This window comes from Electrona antarctica, assembly GCF_951216825.1.
Source record: "Electrona antarctica genome assembly, chromosome: 2".
NCBI classification, from domain to species: domain Eukaryota; kingdom Metazoa; phylum Chordata; class Actinopteri; order Myctophiformes; family Myctophidae; genus Electrona; species Electrona antarctica.
Window position 1 is genome coordinate 51,884,250 of NC_136807.1, and position 17,264 is coordinate 51,901,513.

Consider the following 17,264-nt stretch of genomic DNA (forward strand, 5'->3'; position numbering starts at 1 on the left):
CATTACTCCCCCCTGAGCCATGACCCATCATGGCTCATGACAAGAATCTGATCATCACAGAAAACAGTGCTACGCCATCCATAACATCACTCTCAGTACAGTCATACAGTCAGTAGAACAGATCAACTGACACACGCATCCATCACGCACCCACGCACAGGCACAGGCACGCACTACACACATTGAGTACAGTCATACATACTCATCACGCACTCATCAGACGCTCCCACGCAAGGCACAGGCACGCACGCACGCACGCCAAAACCATAGGCTTTGTCAAGCCAAAGATAAACTGTCACTCAAAGTCCCCAAAGAAAACAAAACAGCGCCGAAAGAGCGCACACCCACACGCACACGCGCACGCACGCAGCGGGCGTAAGGGAACAACCAGCTCAAGTTTAGAAACAACGCTTCTAGCTCAAGCATTCTACTTCCCCACATTCCCTTGCAATGGAAAGTGAAAAAATAAAAAGCATAAACAGTCCGCATCACATACCGGAAGCCTGAAGAGAGTCTAAAAAGAAACAAGACTCCCCCCCCATCGACCGGGACCAAAAACAGCACGGCCAGAAAAACCGCAAAGGCCTCCTGGGTAAAAACATGGCCGCGACCAAACAATAATAACAAGATCTCAACAAGTCGTCGTGAATCCTGCTACAGATGACAAACATATCGAAAACGAATCAGCACGTCCCCCACATCACAGACATCACAGGGAACGTAACCACAACGCAAACGAAAAACAATATTTAAAGTTTAAACACTTCAGAAAACAGGGGGGGTTCCCCCGGAGAAAACCCCCCGCCACCGGTCCCATAACGAACCACAGACAAAAATAAGAGATCTCATCCTACCTAAACATCAACGCACAACGTGTCCTCCCACAAAACCACCGCGCACGGAGAAAACAGCACAGGCACAAAGGAACCACAATTAATCTAATAAAAATAATCCCCATACGCCCGCACATTTCCCCCAGCAGCAATGTAAGAAAAAACACGTACACGTCGAAGTGCGCGCACATATGCATCGTATATATATATACGTCACAAAATCTCGATTTTGCAATACGCTCGCCGGCTCGTCCTACTGGGCCTTGCGTAATCCAGACAACCTCAGAAGAACAATATTAATAAATATTAATATTAATCATCCAAAATTTCAGATTCCTATTCCATACACCCAATAGCGTGGGGTCTCAGTTACCCACTAAACACTTTCGGCTTGCCCTCAGGAACGCACAAAACCGTCCAAATATTGTGCACTTCCATTTAATATGAGAGCAGCCACGCAAACAGCAAGTGGACATGAAAGACAATCGCACACCAGGCGCGCCTCCCGGTTTCCCCGAAAAACGCGTCTAGTTTGCAACTGCCTTAACCTATAAGGCACGCTACTCTGAACACACGCTTCACATTTGAAGCAGAAGGTAATAATTACATAGATTTAAAAAACCCACATCTTCTGCACATTGGCCAGGAATGCTTCATGACAGCCATCACTTGACGACGGACTATCAAGAAGTAGGAAAGTACTTAATTGTCGTAAAAAATGAATTTCAAAGGGATAAAGACAAGTTTATGACTAGCTCGCCTGGCGTTTACAGAAAAAATAAAACAATGGTGAATGAAAACACGCGTTGTCACTGAGCAGACGACCCCCCTCTTCACCCCAACTCACCTCGATCACCCCATCACCGCCACGACACAGAGCCACAAAAGTGACCCCCAGCAGGTCGCAGGTCCGTTCAGCGTGGCATAGAAACTACACCATCATTCCTCCAGTCCATCGGGCGCCATTTATGATGTATATTTAGCACCAAGTTACCCAAATTGTGTCTTTAGCAGTGATGGTCGTCGAGTGAAGAAAGGAGTCGAGGAGCAGGTTGTCGTCACATTCTGATCAGTTTTATTGAACAGAATAACTCAGTACAAGGCTTTCCACGGGCGGAAGGCCCCGTGGAATACATGAAGTCACATCATAGCTAATCAGTGTGGACTCTGCTAGTTTCACAGCGTCTGCAGTATTTACTAGCTTCTAAGTCCCGCCTCCCTAGAAACTCACAGGATCTTCCGGTGGAGGGGGAGGAGGGACACAGAGCATACAGCTCATGTAACACTCTATAAGTTTTATACCAACTAAGACTAATTCAATATCTATACTATATATGAAGTATGCCGAACACATGTAATGAAATTGTTCAAACTATATTGTTAACCAGTCTAAATGATTAAGCACAAATACACAGTGTAGATTCATCAATTCTGGAGCAGAGAGCAGGAAGCTCTCTGCAACACACACACAGCTGTTGGTTTAACAGTTGGAGATAGGAGCTGTTCCTATCATTAGGTCAGAAACAGAACCCCTCCCTCCTGGGGTGTTTTAGCTGATTGTAAATAACTAAGCAAGATTAGAAACAGCACCCAGACCCCCTGGGGTGCCTGGCCGCATTCTTAACTGTGTTAGTCACCACAGTATCGCATTGTCTCAACTTAGTTCCTGTGCCTTGTGCAAACTGACACTGTGTGTCAACTGTCTATTAAAATATCAACTGATTGATATATACGTGTCCATGTCTATAAAATATCCATCACTAGTGAGGAAGATTTTGATGTTTGAAACAATGGAAAATACAATATTGTTATTTGGTTGGATTTTACAATAAATGTTCATGAGGAGATTATCCAGTGTGCAGACAGTTCTTTATGTATTATATTGTTGTTCAGAGACCTTGTGTCTCACAGACTGACACAGTGTATTCCTAGAACTTGAAATGTCCTTCCTTGTAACACTGGGGTCTTTAAACCACCAAAACTAAAATGTGGAACACCCTACCAACAGCCGTTAAGAGATGTGAATCCCTAGACTCCTTCAAGACCGCTTTCAAAGAGCACCTAAGCGGGTTGCTGCATTTTGAAACTGGCCCCTGTAAAAAAAAAGTTAAAGTCCCCCCCCACCACCACCACTTTCCCATACTGTACATACTGTACACAGTACACTGCACCGTACCGTACATCATTATCAGACTTAATTTTATCATTGAACTTCTTGTTTAAGCCCCAACATGACTGGATATACAGGTTTTGTAGCAGTAATATTAGACCTTAATTGTCTCCACCAGGCCGAAGGAATGGCGAGAGAGTATATGTGTGTGTGTGTGTGTGTGTGTGTGTGTGTGCGCGCGCATGTGTCCATCTGTTACCAGCTAATCTCTGGCACCGTTAACCCGGTCGATGCCAAATTTTCCACACACTCCCTGGATGCCAACGATGAACCTCTGCCCCAAATTTTCCAGAACGGCCTGTTATAGCGCCACCAGGAGGCCACACCTGCCCTGGTGGAGACCTGTGCCCTGAAGGGCACTTTTTCTAGTTGTCTAATGTTAAAGCATGTTCTATTGTTCTTCTAATCATGCAAAGTATACTTTTCTTAAAAACAAACTTTTTTTATATATTTTGGGGAAACATCCTTTGAAAATAGCCAATCTACAAGCTCACAATGCGCCGGGATGTGACCCATTGTGAGCTTGTAGATCGGCTATTTTCAAAGGATGTTTATACATTTGACACCTTGAAATGGGACATTCTTCACAATGACTAGCCTACTTTTACTTTTGGAACTTTAAGTACATGTTGTTTATGCCAATACTTTTGTACTTTTACTCATGTATGAGAAAAGTACACGGGTGTCTAGAAATGGAATTTCATGTTTGCTGAATTCCATATTGAATTTAATGGTAGGTGCCAGATTGTTCAGGTAGGACACAAAACTATGAAGCTCTTCCTCAGTACCTTGCCAGATAAGGATAATATCATCAATACATCTCTTAAATAACAACATATTGTGGGCAAAAGGATTGTTGTGCCACACTGAATTGTGTTCAAGGAAGCCCAAGGCAATGCCTGCATAATCTGGACTGAATACTGAGCCCATTGGTGCCCCCTGCAGTTGGAGATAATAGGAGTTCTCAAATAGAAAATAGTTTTTGTGTAAAATCATGGAAGTCATTTCTACCACTGTGTCAGGCACAGTGTATTCCTAGAACTTGAAATGCCCTTCCTTGTAACACTTTTAAACCATCAAAACTAATGTGGAACACCCTACCAACAGCCGTTAAGAGATGTGAATCCCTAAACTCCTTTGAGACCGTTCTCGAAGGGCACTTACAGGTTGCTGCAATTTGAAACTGCCCCCCCCCCCCTCCCCATTTTTCTATACTGTACACTTTTACCATTTTTTAAAACTGAATATGATGATTTTTCTTTTTTTCATAGAAGTGTATATTTGTAAGTCTTTAAATGTTCTGATGAAATGTAAATGGGGGACCCTGATGTAAACAAGTCTTAGTGCTTTATCTGGTTTTGTCCTCGTGGCAGAATTGGTACTGACCTGTACTTTTGAACTGTTTTTAATAACATGTTCAGTCAATCAATCTGCCTCACAGCTCACACTGAGGCCTAGTTCACACCTACACAACAAATGTTTGGTCCGTGTGTGATGCCTGATTGCTTTTTGATTGCTGCTCCAATTCATTTTCAATGGGAGTCACATGGTTTGACCAAACATTTTTGTTTGATGAGGGGGGAGCAATCATTAATCAGCGATCAAACACAAATGTTTGATCAAACCATGTGACTCCCATTGGAAAAGCATTGTGGTGGCCCAAAAAAACAAAAAAACGACCAAACATTGCTTGATTGGTGTTTGGTACGTGTGAATGAGGCCTGAGGCCTAGTTCACACCTACACAACAAATGTTCGGTCCGTGTGTGATGCCTGATTGCTTTTTGATTGCTGCTCCAATTCATTTTCAATGGGAGTCACATGGTTTGACCAAACATTTTTGTTTGATGAGGGGGGAGCAATCAGCAATCAGCGATCAAACACAAATGTTTGATCAAACCATGTGACTCCCATTGGAAAAGCATTGTGGTGGCCCAAAAAAACAAAAAAACGACCAAACATTGCTTGATTGGTGTTTGGTACGTGTGAATGAGGCCTGACAGATGATAGCCTTCACTGACCACCCGATAGGCCTATCCTTATAGCCTCCTCCTGTTCAGAATCAACTTTATTGTCACATCACAGACAGACAGTTTACAGATGTAAAAAGTAGGTGGACATTTATCCTTATACATGTTGAGAGACAGAATATCAAAATATCTACATAGGCCTACATTATCTACATAGACCTGTGGTCATTCAGGGCTACTGTAGCTAAACCAGCATGGTGATGACCCCTGCCTTGAGGCATCAGGTCAGGGTGACACAATTTGACTGATTAAAAGTAACTGGAAATGTTTTACCATACAAACATGTACCCTAGTGTCACCACTGAGTTTCTCCTGCAGCACATTTATGGGGAGCTAAATCATTTTACTATGGGGGTCACAGCACAATCAGGACATAATCATTACTATAATTAAGGACCACTTGTCTAATAAAAGTTTAGGCCCTCGGAGTCCATGACGTCGAAAGGGATTCAGGATAGATGGGCACTAGGGACACCTGGGTACCTTGGCTCTGTTGTCGTTAAATGTTGAAAAATAAATTATTTGAAAAATGTTCAATGTGATGTAAAGTATACATGATGTGAACATGCACCGTACATCATTATCACACTTAGTTTTATCCTTCAACTTCTTGTTTATGCCCCAACATGACTGGATATACAGATGTAGCTTATAATCATACATAGACTACTTTTTTTTTAAAGTCCCTTTTTTACATTCAATAGCCAATTTAACACAGAGGTGCCCACTCTTCCTTGGTGCCCAGTCTGCCCACCTATCCTCTTACCGTACTGTAGCTAAACTGTGATAAATGGTAAATGGGGCAATTATATAGCACCTTTATCCAAGGCGCTTTACATAGATTGTGCATCAATTCACACACACATTCATACACTGATGGCAGCAGAAACCATGCAAGGCACTAGTCAGCACATCAGGAGCAATTAGGGGTTCAGAGTCTTGCTCAAGGACACTTCGACACTAACTCTGGGGGAGCCCGGGTTCGAACTGGCAACCTTCCAGCCACTCTAACCCTGAGCTACCGCTCCCTGAGCAAACTGTGCCCATGATATGAATAACTAAATATGTCTAGTGTCAGATAGATTTATTTAATCTTTCTTTTTTTCCTTTTTTTAATTCTGTTTATTGATAAGCACACTCATTCATACAGTTGTACAGAACTGGGAGGAGAGTGAACATAAACATTTACAGCATTATTGTTTTTGTTTTTTCTCCATACATTAACTCTCCCCACTCAGTGTTCCATTTCAATTATTTTTTTCACAGTAAATCATGTGCCATTTTTTATTTATTTCATCTTTCTATAGAGCAAATATAATGTTCCCAGCTAGGAGGTCAGGGCCAGGCTTTTACACTTAGCAAACTGGAACTGAGTTGAGTCTGTACTTGAGTATTTCCAATTTCCAATAGTTTTACTTCTACTAAATCTCGGATCCAAATATTGTACTTTTACTCCACTACATTAATTTGAAAACTTTAGTTAATAGTTACTTTGTAGATTCAGATTATTATTATTAACAAAACATACAGTAACCACTTCAGTCCTCAACACTAGACAAAACATTTTGGCCATTTGAAAATAGCCGATCTACAAGCTCACAATGCGTCGGGATGTGACGCATTGTGAGCTTGTTAATGTTAATGTCAGTCTTGTACTAATATACTAGAACATGTAATAGTGAAAATAGGAATGCAGTGATTTTACAATGATTATGTTATGTTATTGTCTCTTATGTACAGTAGTTAATATCTACGATGTTATCAATCATAGAAGACGGACAAAACAAATCCGTTATTGTACGTAATATTCATATATCTGAATTGTTCTCTCAATGTAGACATTATAACAACTTGATCCTTATTCTGGGGGAACGTTCACCGAAGATAGCAGATCTACAAGCTCACAACGCATTGCAATGCATAGCGTAGGGCTGTCGCGATTACAAACTTAAAAGTATACTTTGTTCTTTCCATTATTTCTTTTTACAAAATGGCGCAAATAGTTGATCTGCTATTTTTGAAAACATGTATGGACATTTTTCTACATTTAAACGATTGACGATTATGCAAAAATAATTCAATTAACTCAAATAATTGCAATTAGGCGATAATGTAATAATTGTGACAGGCCTAGCAATGCTATGCGTTGTGAGCTTGTAGATCTGCTTTTTGGTGAAGAGATTTTGTGTAGAGGGGGTGAAAAAGAGAGCACAAAGTACAGTGCCAACTCAGGTCTGTTTTAAGTATAGAGGGTATAAGTTAAGACTTGTGATTTGGGGGTTCTGGGGTACAACATGTTGTCACATTGATGACCTTCATATAGTATATGTTGGTGTTCATTTTATGTTGAATTGTGACAGCATGTTTTGCATGTCTGGGATTTGTGAGGAAGGTTTTTGAGGGCACTAGGGTTGCTGCAATTCGAAACTGCCCCCCCCCCCCCCACACATTTTTCTATACTGTACACGTTTACCCTTTTTTTAAACTGAATATGATGATTTTTTCTTTCTTTCTTTAAATGTTATGATGAATTGTAAATGTAGGACCCTGATGTAAACAAGTCTTAGACTCTTAGTGTTTTTTTTCTGGTTTTGTCCTCGAGTCGTAGCCGATTTTTTATTGACCTGTACTTTCGAACTGTTAATAACATTTTCAGTCAATCAATCTGCCTCACAGCTCACACTGACAGACGACAGCCTTCACTGCCCGCCAGCGGTCCCGATAGGTCTATCCTTAGCCTCCTCCTGTTCAGAATCAACTTTATTGTCACATCACAGTATCACACTGAGTTGAGTCTGTACTTGAGTATTTCCAATTTCCAATACTTTTACTTCTACTCCACTACATCTGGGATCCAAATATTGTACTTTTACTCCACTACATTTATTTGAAAACTTTAGTTACTAGTTAATTTGTAGATTCAGATTATTATAACTAAACATACAGTAACCAGTTCAGTCTTCAACCTTAGGCTGTACATTTTGGCCATTTGAAAATAGCCGATCTACAAGCTCACAATGCGTCGGATGTGACGTATTGTGAGCTTGTAGATCGACTATTTTCAAAGGATGTTTATTCATTTGAAATCTTGAAATTGGACATTCTGCACAATGACTAGCTTACTTTTAAGGTACTTTAAGTAGGCCTACATGTTTTGATGCCAATACTTTTGTATTTACTCAAGTACATTTTGAATTCCGGACTTAGGCTATAGGCAGGGGGGAGGGAGGGCTTTAGCCCCCCTCTGGTGGAGGCTTAGCCCCCCCTCCAAACAAGCCAAATTGACTGACTTCTATGTAAACCAAGATTCATTAGCCCCCCCCTCTAAATAGCCAGCCCCTCCATAGCACACCCAGTCACAATTTTCTGGAGCCGTCACTGCTTATAGGCTACTTGTACTGTAACACTAGTTCTCCAATGCAGTACTGATACTTTTACTTAAATAAAACGTTGTAACCTTTGTAACCTTTTTTCTCTGAGTGAATTGAGATCTCTCCACCCAACATATTTCACTGCACACAAAAAAGAATGTCCCCACCTCACTTGTGACGTGATATCTCTTTAAGACACACCAGTTGTACTGGCAGCACGGGTATATAAGGCCCAGGTGGCAGGTGTGCGTGATTACACTGATTTTTTGATCTCCACCGTCCAAGACGTGGTCTTCTGAAACGAAAGAAAAGTTTGGTGGCAGTGGTCTAGAGTCTATCTCTCTACAAAACCTTTCAACAAGACGTTGTACACACAAAGTCTACAGAACCTTTACACAAATACTGACAACATTGGTAAGTAGGCCTACTGCATTTAGTTAATGATCTATCCTAAACAAGGAAACCTTCCTCTGTCAGTCCTGATTTTTCCTCGTGTGTGTGTGTGTTCACTCACTCAAATAACATATTCCTCCAGTTTTAACATATTTACACTGGCTCCTGCAACCTTTAGGATTAAAAAAAATCTCACAGCCCCATTTCCACGCCCCCTTCCGGTAGATAGTGGTGTCATTTAACATTAGCATTTACATGTTTTTTTTCAGTTTTTTTTCTCTGGAGAAAGTACTTTTCCTAATGTAAAAATGTGACAGACCAATATTATTATGAAGCAAACAAGATGGTAAATCAGCTCGAACAGATAGAACAAACCTTACCTTGAGAAAACAAAAGTTGTAGACTTCTTAAATTACCTCTGTTAACATGTAGCGTCTATGGAGTGACGTCACGCTATCACCACTAGCCCCGAAAGGGGGCGTATTAAGGGGGCGGGGAAATTCTGTGAGATAGGCCTGCACCTTCATATGTTTCTGATTGCCTGACACATATGTTCCAACCGATCACAGGTTTAAACAGACAGTGGTGCCATTAAAAATGATTTAGCTGATTACACTATAACAATTCTAATCTAAAATGCAATAGCCTATCCAAGAATCCAATGTAAAAAAGCAAACCTAAAATCCACTATCATTTAAGAGTCTGCACATCCCGCACAACCCGTCTCCTTAGGTCATCTAAGTGCTGCTGGCCTCCTTGAGGTGCCAAAAATGTATTGTATTTAATCTGGTTTAATATTATAATTTTTTGTTCTCCTATATACAGGTTTAATGTTTTTTTCCTTAAACAATAACAATGCCATTGAAATGGACAGTTTGTTTTGACCACGTTTGTCTGATAATTACATGTAGGCTATACATTGGTAGGGATTGTGTTGGTAGATTTGTGTTGGAAGATAACAGCGCCCCTCACTTCACATGGTTGTGATTTTGTTTTTGAATGTAAAGCACTTTGGACTGCACTTGATGTCATCACGGGTCATGAAAATAATCTTTGGCCTATTGTTATTGGGGCTACCTTTGCATGATCACCTGTCTAAGGGAAGTGATCATTTCCTCTCCCATGGTCCTACAGGCCTGTTTAAAAAGATGCCAGTGATCTGCATGTTTTTAGGGAGGGGGTCAGGGCATTCCACATCTGGGTGGCAGTGCTGTAGAAGGAGAATTTACCCATGTTTGTTTTATAAGTGGTTGGTACCAGATCATTGTTCTAGCTCACTCTAGTAGTGTGGCTGTGGGTGTCGCTCACCTATGTAGCATCCAACTAAGATTGTTTCACTTTTTATTTTCAGTGTGTAGAAATGGCGTCTGCCAGCAGTCTCCTGTCTGAAGAGCAGTTCCTGTGTTCCATCTGTCTGGACCTGTTCACTGATCCAATCACCACTCCATGTGGACACAACTACTGCAACACCTGTATCACACATTACTGGGACACTAGTTATGTGTATCAGTGTCCTCTATGTAAAGAAACCTTCAATATGAGACCAAAATTGTCTGTTAATAAAGTCCTCTCTGAGATGGCCGATCAGTTCAGGAAGTCAAAGCAGCAGAGACAAACTTCCAGCACAAACCCAGAACCTGCTGAACCAGATGAAGTCTCCTGTGACGTCTGCACCGAGACCAAACCCAGAGCCCTGAAGTCTTGCCTGGTGTGTCTGACCTCCTACTGTGACACTCACCTGGAGCCTCACCTGAGACTTGCAGGGTTAAAACGACACAAACTAATCGACCCTGTGAAGAACCTGGAAGATATTCTGTGTAAGAAACATGACAGACCTCTGGAGCTGTTCTGTAAGACTGACCTCATGTGTGTTTGTCAGTTCTGCACTGAGTCAGACCACAAGTTACATAGAATTGTATCTCTGAAAGAGGCCTATGAAGGAAAGATGGCTGAGCTGGGAAAGACAGAGGCTAAAGTTCAGCAGATGATCCAGGAGAGACAAGTGAAGATTCAGGATGTCAGACACTCAGTGGAGTTCAGCATGAAAGATGCAGACAGAGAGACAGCAGACGGTGTGCAGGTCTTCACTGCTCTGATCAGCTGTATTGAGAGAAGCCAGGCTGAGCTCATTGATGTGATTGAAGGGAAGCAGAAAACAACAGAGAAACAAGCTGAGGGCTTCATCAAAGAGCTGCAACAAGAAATCACAGAGTTAGAGATTAGAAGCTCTGAGCTTAGGCAGCTCGCACACACTGAAGACCACCTCCACCTCCTCCAGAACTTCACATCCATCAACTCCCCTCCACCGACCAAGGACTGGACAAAGGTCAATGTACATCAGTCTTCATATGTAGGGACTTTGAAGAAAGCTGTGGCTCAGCTGGAAAAAACACTCAGTGAAGATATGGAGAAGAACCTGCATGATGCTGAGCTGAGGAGGATCCGGCAATATTAGGTGGATGTAACTCTGGACCCTGATACAGCACATCCTAAACTCATCCTGTCGGGGGATGGAAAACAGTGGAAACATAAAGAAGAATCTCCCAAACAACCCAGAGAGATTCTCTTTCTATGCCAATGTCTTTGGAAAACAGAGCTTCTCCTCAGGAAGGTTTTACTATGAGGTTCAGGTTGGAGGGAAGACTGCCTGGGAACTAGGAGTAGCCAGAGCATCCATCCGCAGGAAGGGAGGCTTCACACTGAGTCCCAACAATGGTTTCTGGACTATATGGTTGAGGAATGGAAATGAGTACACGGCTAATGCTTCCCCTCCTGTCCTCCTCCCTGTAAGAGAAGAGCTCCAGAAAGTGGGAGTGTTTGTGGATTATGAGGAGGGTCTGGTCTCCTTTTATGATGTGGAGGCCAGAGATCATCTCTACTCTTACACAGGCTGCACCTTCACTGAGAGACTCTATCCATACTTCGGTCCTGGTCTTAATACAAATGGTAAACTCTGCTACTCTGATCCTATCTCCTGTCAATCACACAGATTAGACTTATCTGCACCAAAAGGATGTTTTTCTCAATTGTTCTCTCAATGTGTGTATAGAACAAACACTTCATTTTCCATGTCTGTAGCCAAATAGTTTAGCTTAAAATATATACACATATAACATTTAATGGTGCAAATAGAAATGCAGTGATTTTTCAATGATTATATTATGTTATCTTTTATCTTATGTACAGCATTTAATATCTACGAATCAATGTTATCAATCATAGCAGACGGACAAAATGAATCAGTTATTGTTATTGTTCATAATGTTCTGTGAATTGTTCTCTCAATGCAGATATTATAACCACTTGAACGGTGAACCCTAGCATCCTTATTCTGGGGGACTGTTCACCGAAGATAGCAGATCTACAAGCTCGCAACGCATTGCAATGCATAGGTCTGTCATGATTACAATGTGTACAATGAGTTATGGTGACGATTAATTGATACACATAATTGCGATTCATGATTTAATTGTTTGTGGCGTTGAACATTGGAACGTTACAACTTTTATTTCTGTTTTCCTTTTAGGCTTCTATTAAATCATAATTTGCACAGAGCAGATATGACATAACTAAATACTTAAATATACAAACAAATCACTGACACATTTAATATTTAGTTCTTTCCAAAAAAAACGTACAAAATAGCAGAAAGTTGATCTACAAGCTTACAACATCACTCACAACATGTAAGCTTGTAGATCTGCTATTTATGCTATTTTTGAAAATGTATGGACAACGATTATGCAATAATAATTTAGATTATCTCAAATAACTACGATTAGGCGATCATGTAATAATTGTGACAGGCCTAGCAATGCTACACGTTGTGAGCTTGTAGATCTGCTAATTTTGGTGAAGAGATTTTTTTGGTCGAGGGGGAAAAGCGCATCAAGTACAGTGCCAACTTAGGGCTCTGGGTTACAACAACATATGCTGTCACATTATAGTATATGTTGGTGTTCATCTTGTGGAATTGTGACAGCATGTTTTGCATGTCTGGGATTTGCTAGTGAGGAAGATTTTGATGTTTCAAACAATGGAAAATACAGTATTGTTATATTTGGTGGATTTACAATAAATGTGGAATGTGGGGAGATTATCCATTGTCCAGACTGTTCTTTATGTATTATATTGTTGTTCAGAAACCTTGTGTCTCACAGACTGAAGCACTGAGAAAACTGTTGCGCCTTTCTTCGTCCTTTTTTTCTTTCCAAACTTGACTACGGTAGCGGTGGTCTCAAAAACATAAGGGAAACTTTGACAGGAAAAGACTCGCTCACCATATAGAAAATAGAAGTAAAACTCCTTAAACTGAGACTTAGGAAAATATTTTGTCTTTATTTTATCATGCTCATAAAGTGCTCTGTGCTCAAAGTGCAATTAAAAAGCAAACGTTTCAGTCCTAGGACCTTCGTCAGTGCTATATGATTTTCACAGACAAAGAACTTGCTCTTAAAGAGCTCCAAAACAATATAGCTCAGGTGCTGAGAATTGCTGATTACTAATTGATGACATCACCAGATGGTGGGGCGTGGACATTACAGAATAGATATACAAATGCACACAGTTATATAGGAAACAAGAATACTGCATACATCACATGTTGACAGACTAATACAATCACTTTTTGAAAATAACTTTTTCCTTATAGGTAGCACTGGAGGGAGAGATCTTCATTCAAGCCACCTGGATTGACAGACTGTAAATAATAAATCCATCTAGATTCAGTTTGGAGGAGTTTAGTGTCTAAATCACCACCTCTTCTAGATTTCTTAATTTGTTCAATAACTGTGTAAGACAGATCTGCTATGGAGTGACCGGCTTCCATGAAATGTCTTGCGACAGGAGATTTGATGTCCTTGCGTCTGATGGCACTCATGTGTTCTATGATGTGTGTGTGGACTGCCCTAGATGTTTTGCCTACATACTGTAGATTGCATTTACATGTAATATGTAGACTACATTAGAAGAACTACAATTCACACATTGTCTGATAGTGTATTGTCTGTTACTGTAGTAACTGTAGTAACTGCACTTGTAAATGTGTTCAGTTTTTACAGGCCACACAATGTAGACAAGGGTAGAAGCCGGAGACTCCATCCAACCGCCCTGTGTGTTGCTGGGGGGGTATGTAGCAGTCTGCTTTCACCATATAGTCTCTGATGCTTTGAGATCTATAATGAGAGAAAAGAGGAGGGTCAGTGAACACTTTGGCACCTTCAGGGTCAGCTGACAAAACATGCCAGTGTTTCTCTAGGATGCTACGTATATCATTGCTCAAAGGATTATAAGTAGTGATGCAGGCACATGAATGTTTCTTTTTAGTCTGTGCAACCTGGTTTGGATTGTTCAATTTAGTTAAAGCAGAGTCAAGCCATTTTTTGGGGTACCCTCTTTCAACAAAGTTTCTCTCTTTTTCAAAATCTGACTGACTGTTACAGATTCGTTTCAGTCTAAGGAATTGAGAATAATGGTAAACCTTTCTTCAAAGCAGGGGGGTGTGCACTAGTGGCATGTAAAAGACTATTCTTGTCTGTGGGTTTGGCGTCCTGAGTGGTGGACAATTTGCCATCCTGAAAAAGTACACGGGTGTCTAGAAATGGAATTTCATGTTTGCTGAATACCATATTGAATTTAATGGTAGGTGCCAGATTGTTCAGGTAGGACACAAAACTATGAAGCTCTTCCTCAGTACCTTGCCAGATAAGGATAATATCATCAATACATCTCTTAAATAACAACATATTGTGGGCAAAAGGATTGTTGTGCCACACTGAATTGTGTTCAAGGAAGCCCAAGGCAATGCCTGCATAATCTGGACTGAATACTGAGCCCATTGGTGCCCCCTGCAGTTGGAGATAATAGGAGTTCTCAAATAGAAAATAGTTTTTGTGTAAAATCATGGATGTCATTTCTACCACTGTGTCAGGCACAGTGTATTCCTAGAACTTGAAATGCCCTTCCTTGTAACACTTTTAAACCATCAAAACTAATGTGGAACACCCTACCAACAGCCGTTAAGAGATGTGAATCCCTAAACTCCTTTGAGACCGTTCTCGAAGGGCACTTACAGGTTGCTGCAATTTGAAACTGCCCCCCCCCCTCCCCATTTTTCTATACTGTACACTTTTACCATTTTTTAAAACTGAATATGATGATTTTTCTTTTTTTCATAGAAGTGTATATTTGTAAGTCTTTAAATGTTCTGATGAAATGTAAATGGGGGACCCTGATGTAAACAAGTCTTAGTGCTTTATCTGGTTTTGTCCTCGTGGCAGAATTGGTACTGACCTGTACTTTTGAACTGTTTTTAATAACATGTTCAGTCAATCAATCTGCCTCACAGCTCACACTGACAGATGATAGCCTTCACTGACCACCCGATAGGCCTATCCTTATAGCCTCCTCCTGTTCAGAATCAACTTTATTGTCACATCACAGACAGACAGTTTACAGATGTAAAAAGTAGGTGGACATTTATCCTTATACATGTTGAGAGACAGAATATCAAAATATCTACATAGGCCTACATTATCTACATAGACCTGTGGTCATTCAGGGCTACTGTAGCTAAACCAGCATGGTGATGACCTCTGCCTTGAGGCATCAGGTCAGGGTGACACAATTTGACTGATTAAAAATCACTGGAAACCTTTACAATACAAACCTGTACCCTAGTGTCACCACTGAGTGTTTCTCCTGCAGCACATTTATGACAACGGGAGCTAAATCATTTTACTATGGGGGTCACAGGACTTCTTGTTTATGCCCCAACATGACTGGATATACAGATGTAGCTTATAATCATACATAGACTAAAAGTCCCTTTTTTACATTCAATAGCCAATTTAACACAGAGGTGCCCACTCTTCCTTGGTGCCCAGTCTGCCCACCTAACCTCTTACCGTACTGTAGCTAAACTGTGATAAATGGTAAATGGGGCAATTATATAGCACCTTTATCCAAGGCGCTTTACATAGATTGTGCATCAATTCACACACACATTCATACACTGATGGCAGCAGAAACCATGCAAGGCACTAGTCAGCACATCAGGAGCAATTAGGGGTTCAGAGTCTTGCTCAAGGACACTTCGACACTAACTCTGGGGGAGCCCGGGTTCGAACTGGCAACCTTCCAGCCACTCTAACCCTGAGCTACCGCTCCCTGAGCAAACTGTGCCCATGATATGAATAACTAAATATGTCTAGTGTCAGATAGATTTATTTAATCTTTCTTTTTTTCCTTTTTTTAATTCTGTTTATTGATAAGCACACTCATTCATACAGTTGTACAGAACTGGGAGGAGAGTGAACATAAACATTTACAGCATTATTGTTTTTGTTTTTTCTCCATACATTAACTCTCCCCACTCAGTGTTCCATTTCAATTATTTTTTTCACAGTAAATCATGTGCCATTTTTTATTTATTTCATCTTTCTATAGAGCAAATATAATGTTCCCAGCTAGGAGGTCAGGGCCAGGCTTTTACACTTAGCAAACTGGAACTGAGTTGAGTCTGTACTTGAGTATTTCCAATTTCCAATAGTTTTACTTCTACTCCACTAAATCTCGGATCCAAATATTGTACTTTTACTCCACTACATTAATTTGAAAACTTTAGTTACTAGTTACTTTGTAGATTCAGATTATTATTATTAACAAAACATACAGTAACCACTTCAGTCCTCAACACTAGACAAAACATTTTGGCCATTTGAAAATAGCCGATCTACAAGCTCACAATGCGTCGGGATGTGACGCATTGTGAGCTTGTTAATGTTAATGTCAGTCTTGTACTAATATACTAGAACATGTAATAGTGAAAATAGGAATGCAGTGATTTTACAATGATTATGTTATGTTATTGTCTCTTATGTACAGTAGTTAATATCTACGATGTTATCAATCATAGAAGACGGACAAAACAAATCCGTTATTGTACGTAATATTCATATATCTGAATTGTTCTCTCAATGTAGACATTATAACAACTTGATCCTTATTCTGGGGGAACGTTCACCGAAGATAGCAGATCTACAAGCTCACAACGCATTGCAATGCATAGCGTAGGGCTGTCGCGATTACAAACTTAAAAGTATACTTTGTTCTTTCCATTATTTCTTTTTACAAAATGGCGCAAATAGTTGATCTGCTATTTTTGAAAACATGTATGGACATTTTTCTACATTTAAACGATTGACGATTATGCAAAAATAATTCAATTAACTCAAATAATTGCAATTAGGCGATAATGTAATAATTGTGACAGGCCTAGCAATGCTATGCGTTGTGAGCTTGTAGATCTGCTTTTTGGTGAAGAGATTTTGTGTAGAGGGGGTGAAAAAGAGAGCACAAAGTACAGTGCCAACTCAGGTCTGTTTTAAGTATAGAGGGTATAAGTTAAGACTTGTGATTTGGGGGTTCTGGGGTACAACATGTTGTCACATTGTGTTCATTTTATGTTG

General features: G+C 40.5%; 1 pseudogene across 1 annotated transcript; it reads left to right on the top strand.

The window, feature by feature from the left end:
• Positions 1-8,669: 8,669 nt before the first annotated feature.
• On the top strand, positions 8,670-12,895 carry LOC306940410 (E3 ubiquitin-protein ligase TRIM21-like; annotated as a pseudogene). Its single transcript, XR_013792499.1, has 2 exons — positions 8,670-8,817; positions 10,148-12,895. The product of XR_013792499.1 is annotated as an E3 ubiquitin-protein ligase TRIM21-like (transcript).
• Positions 12,896-17,264: the final 4,369 nt, after the last annotated feature.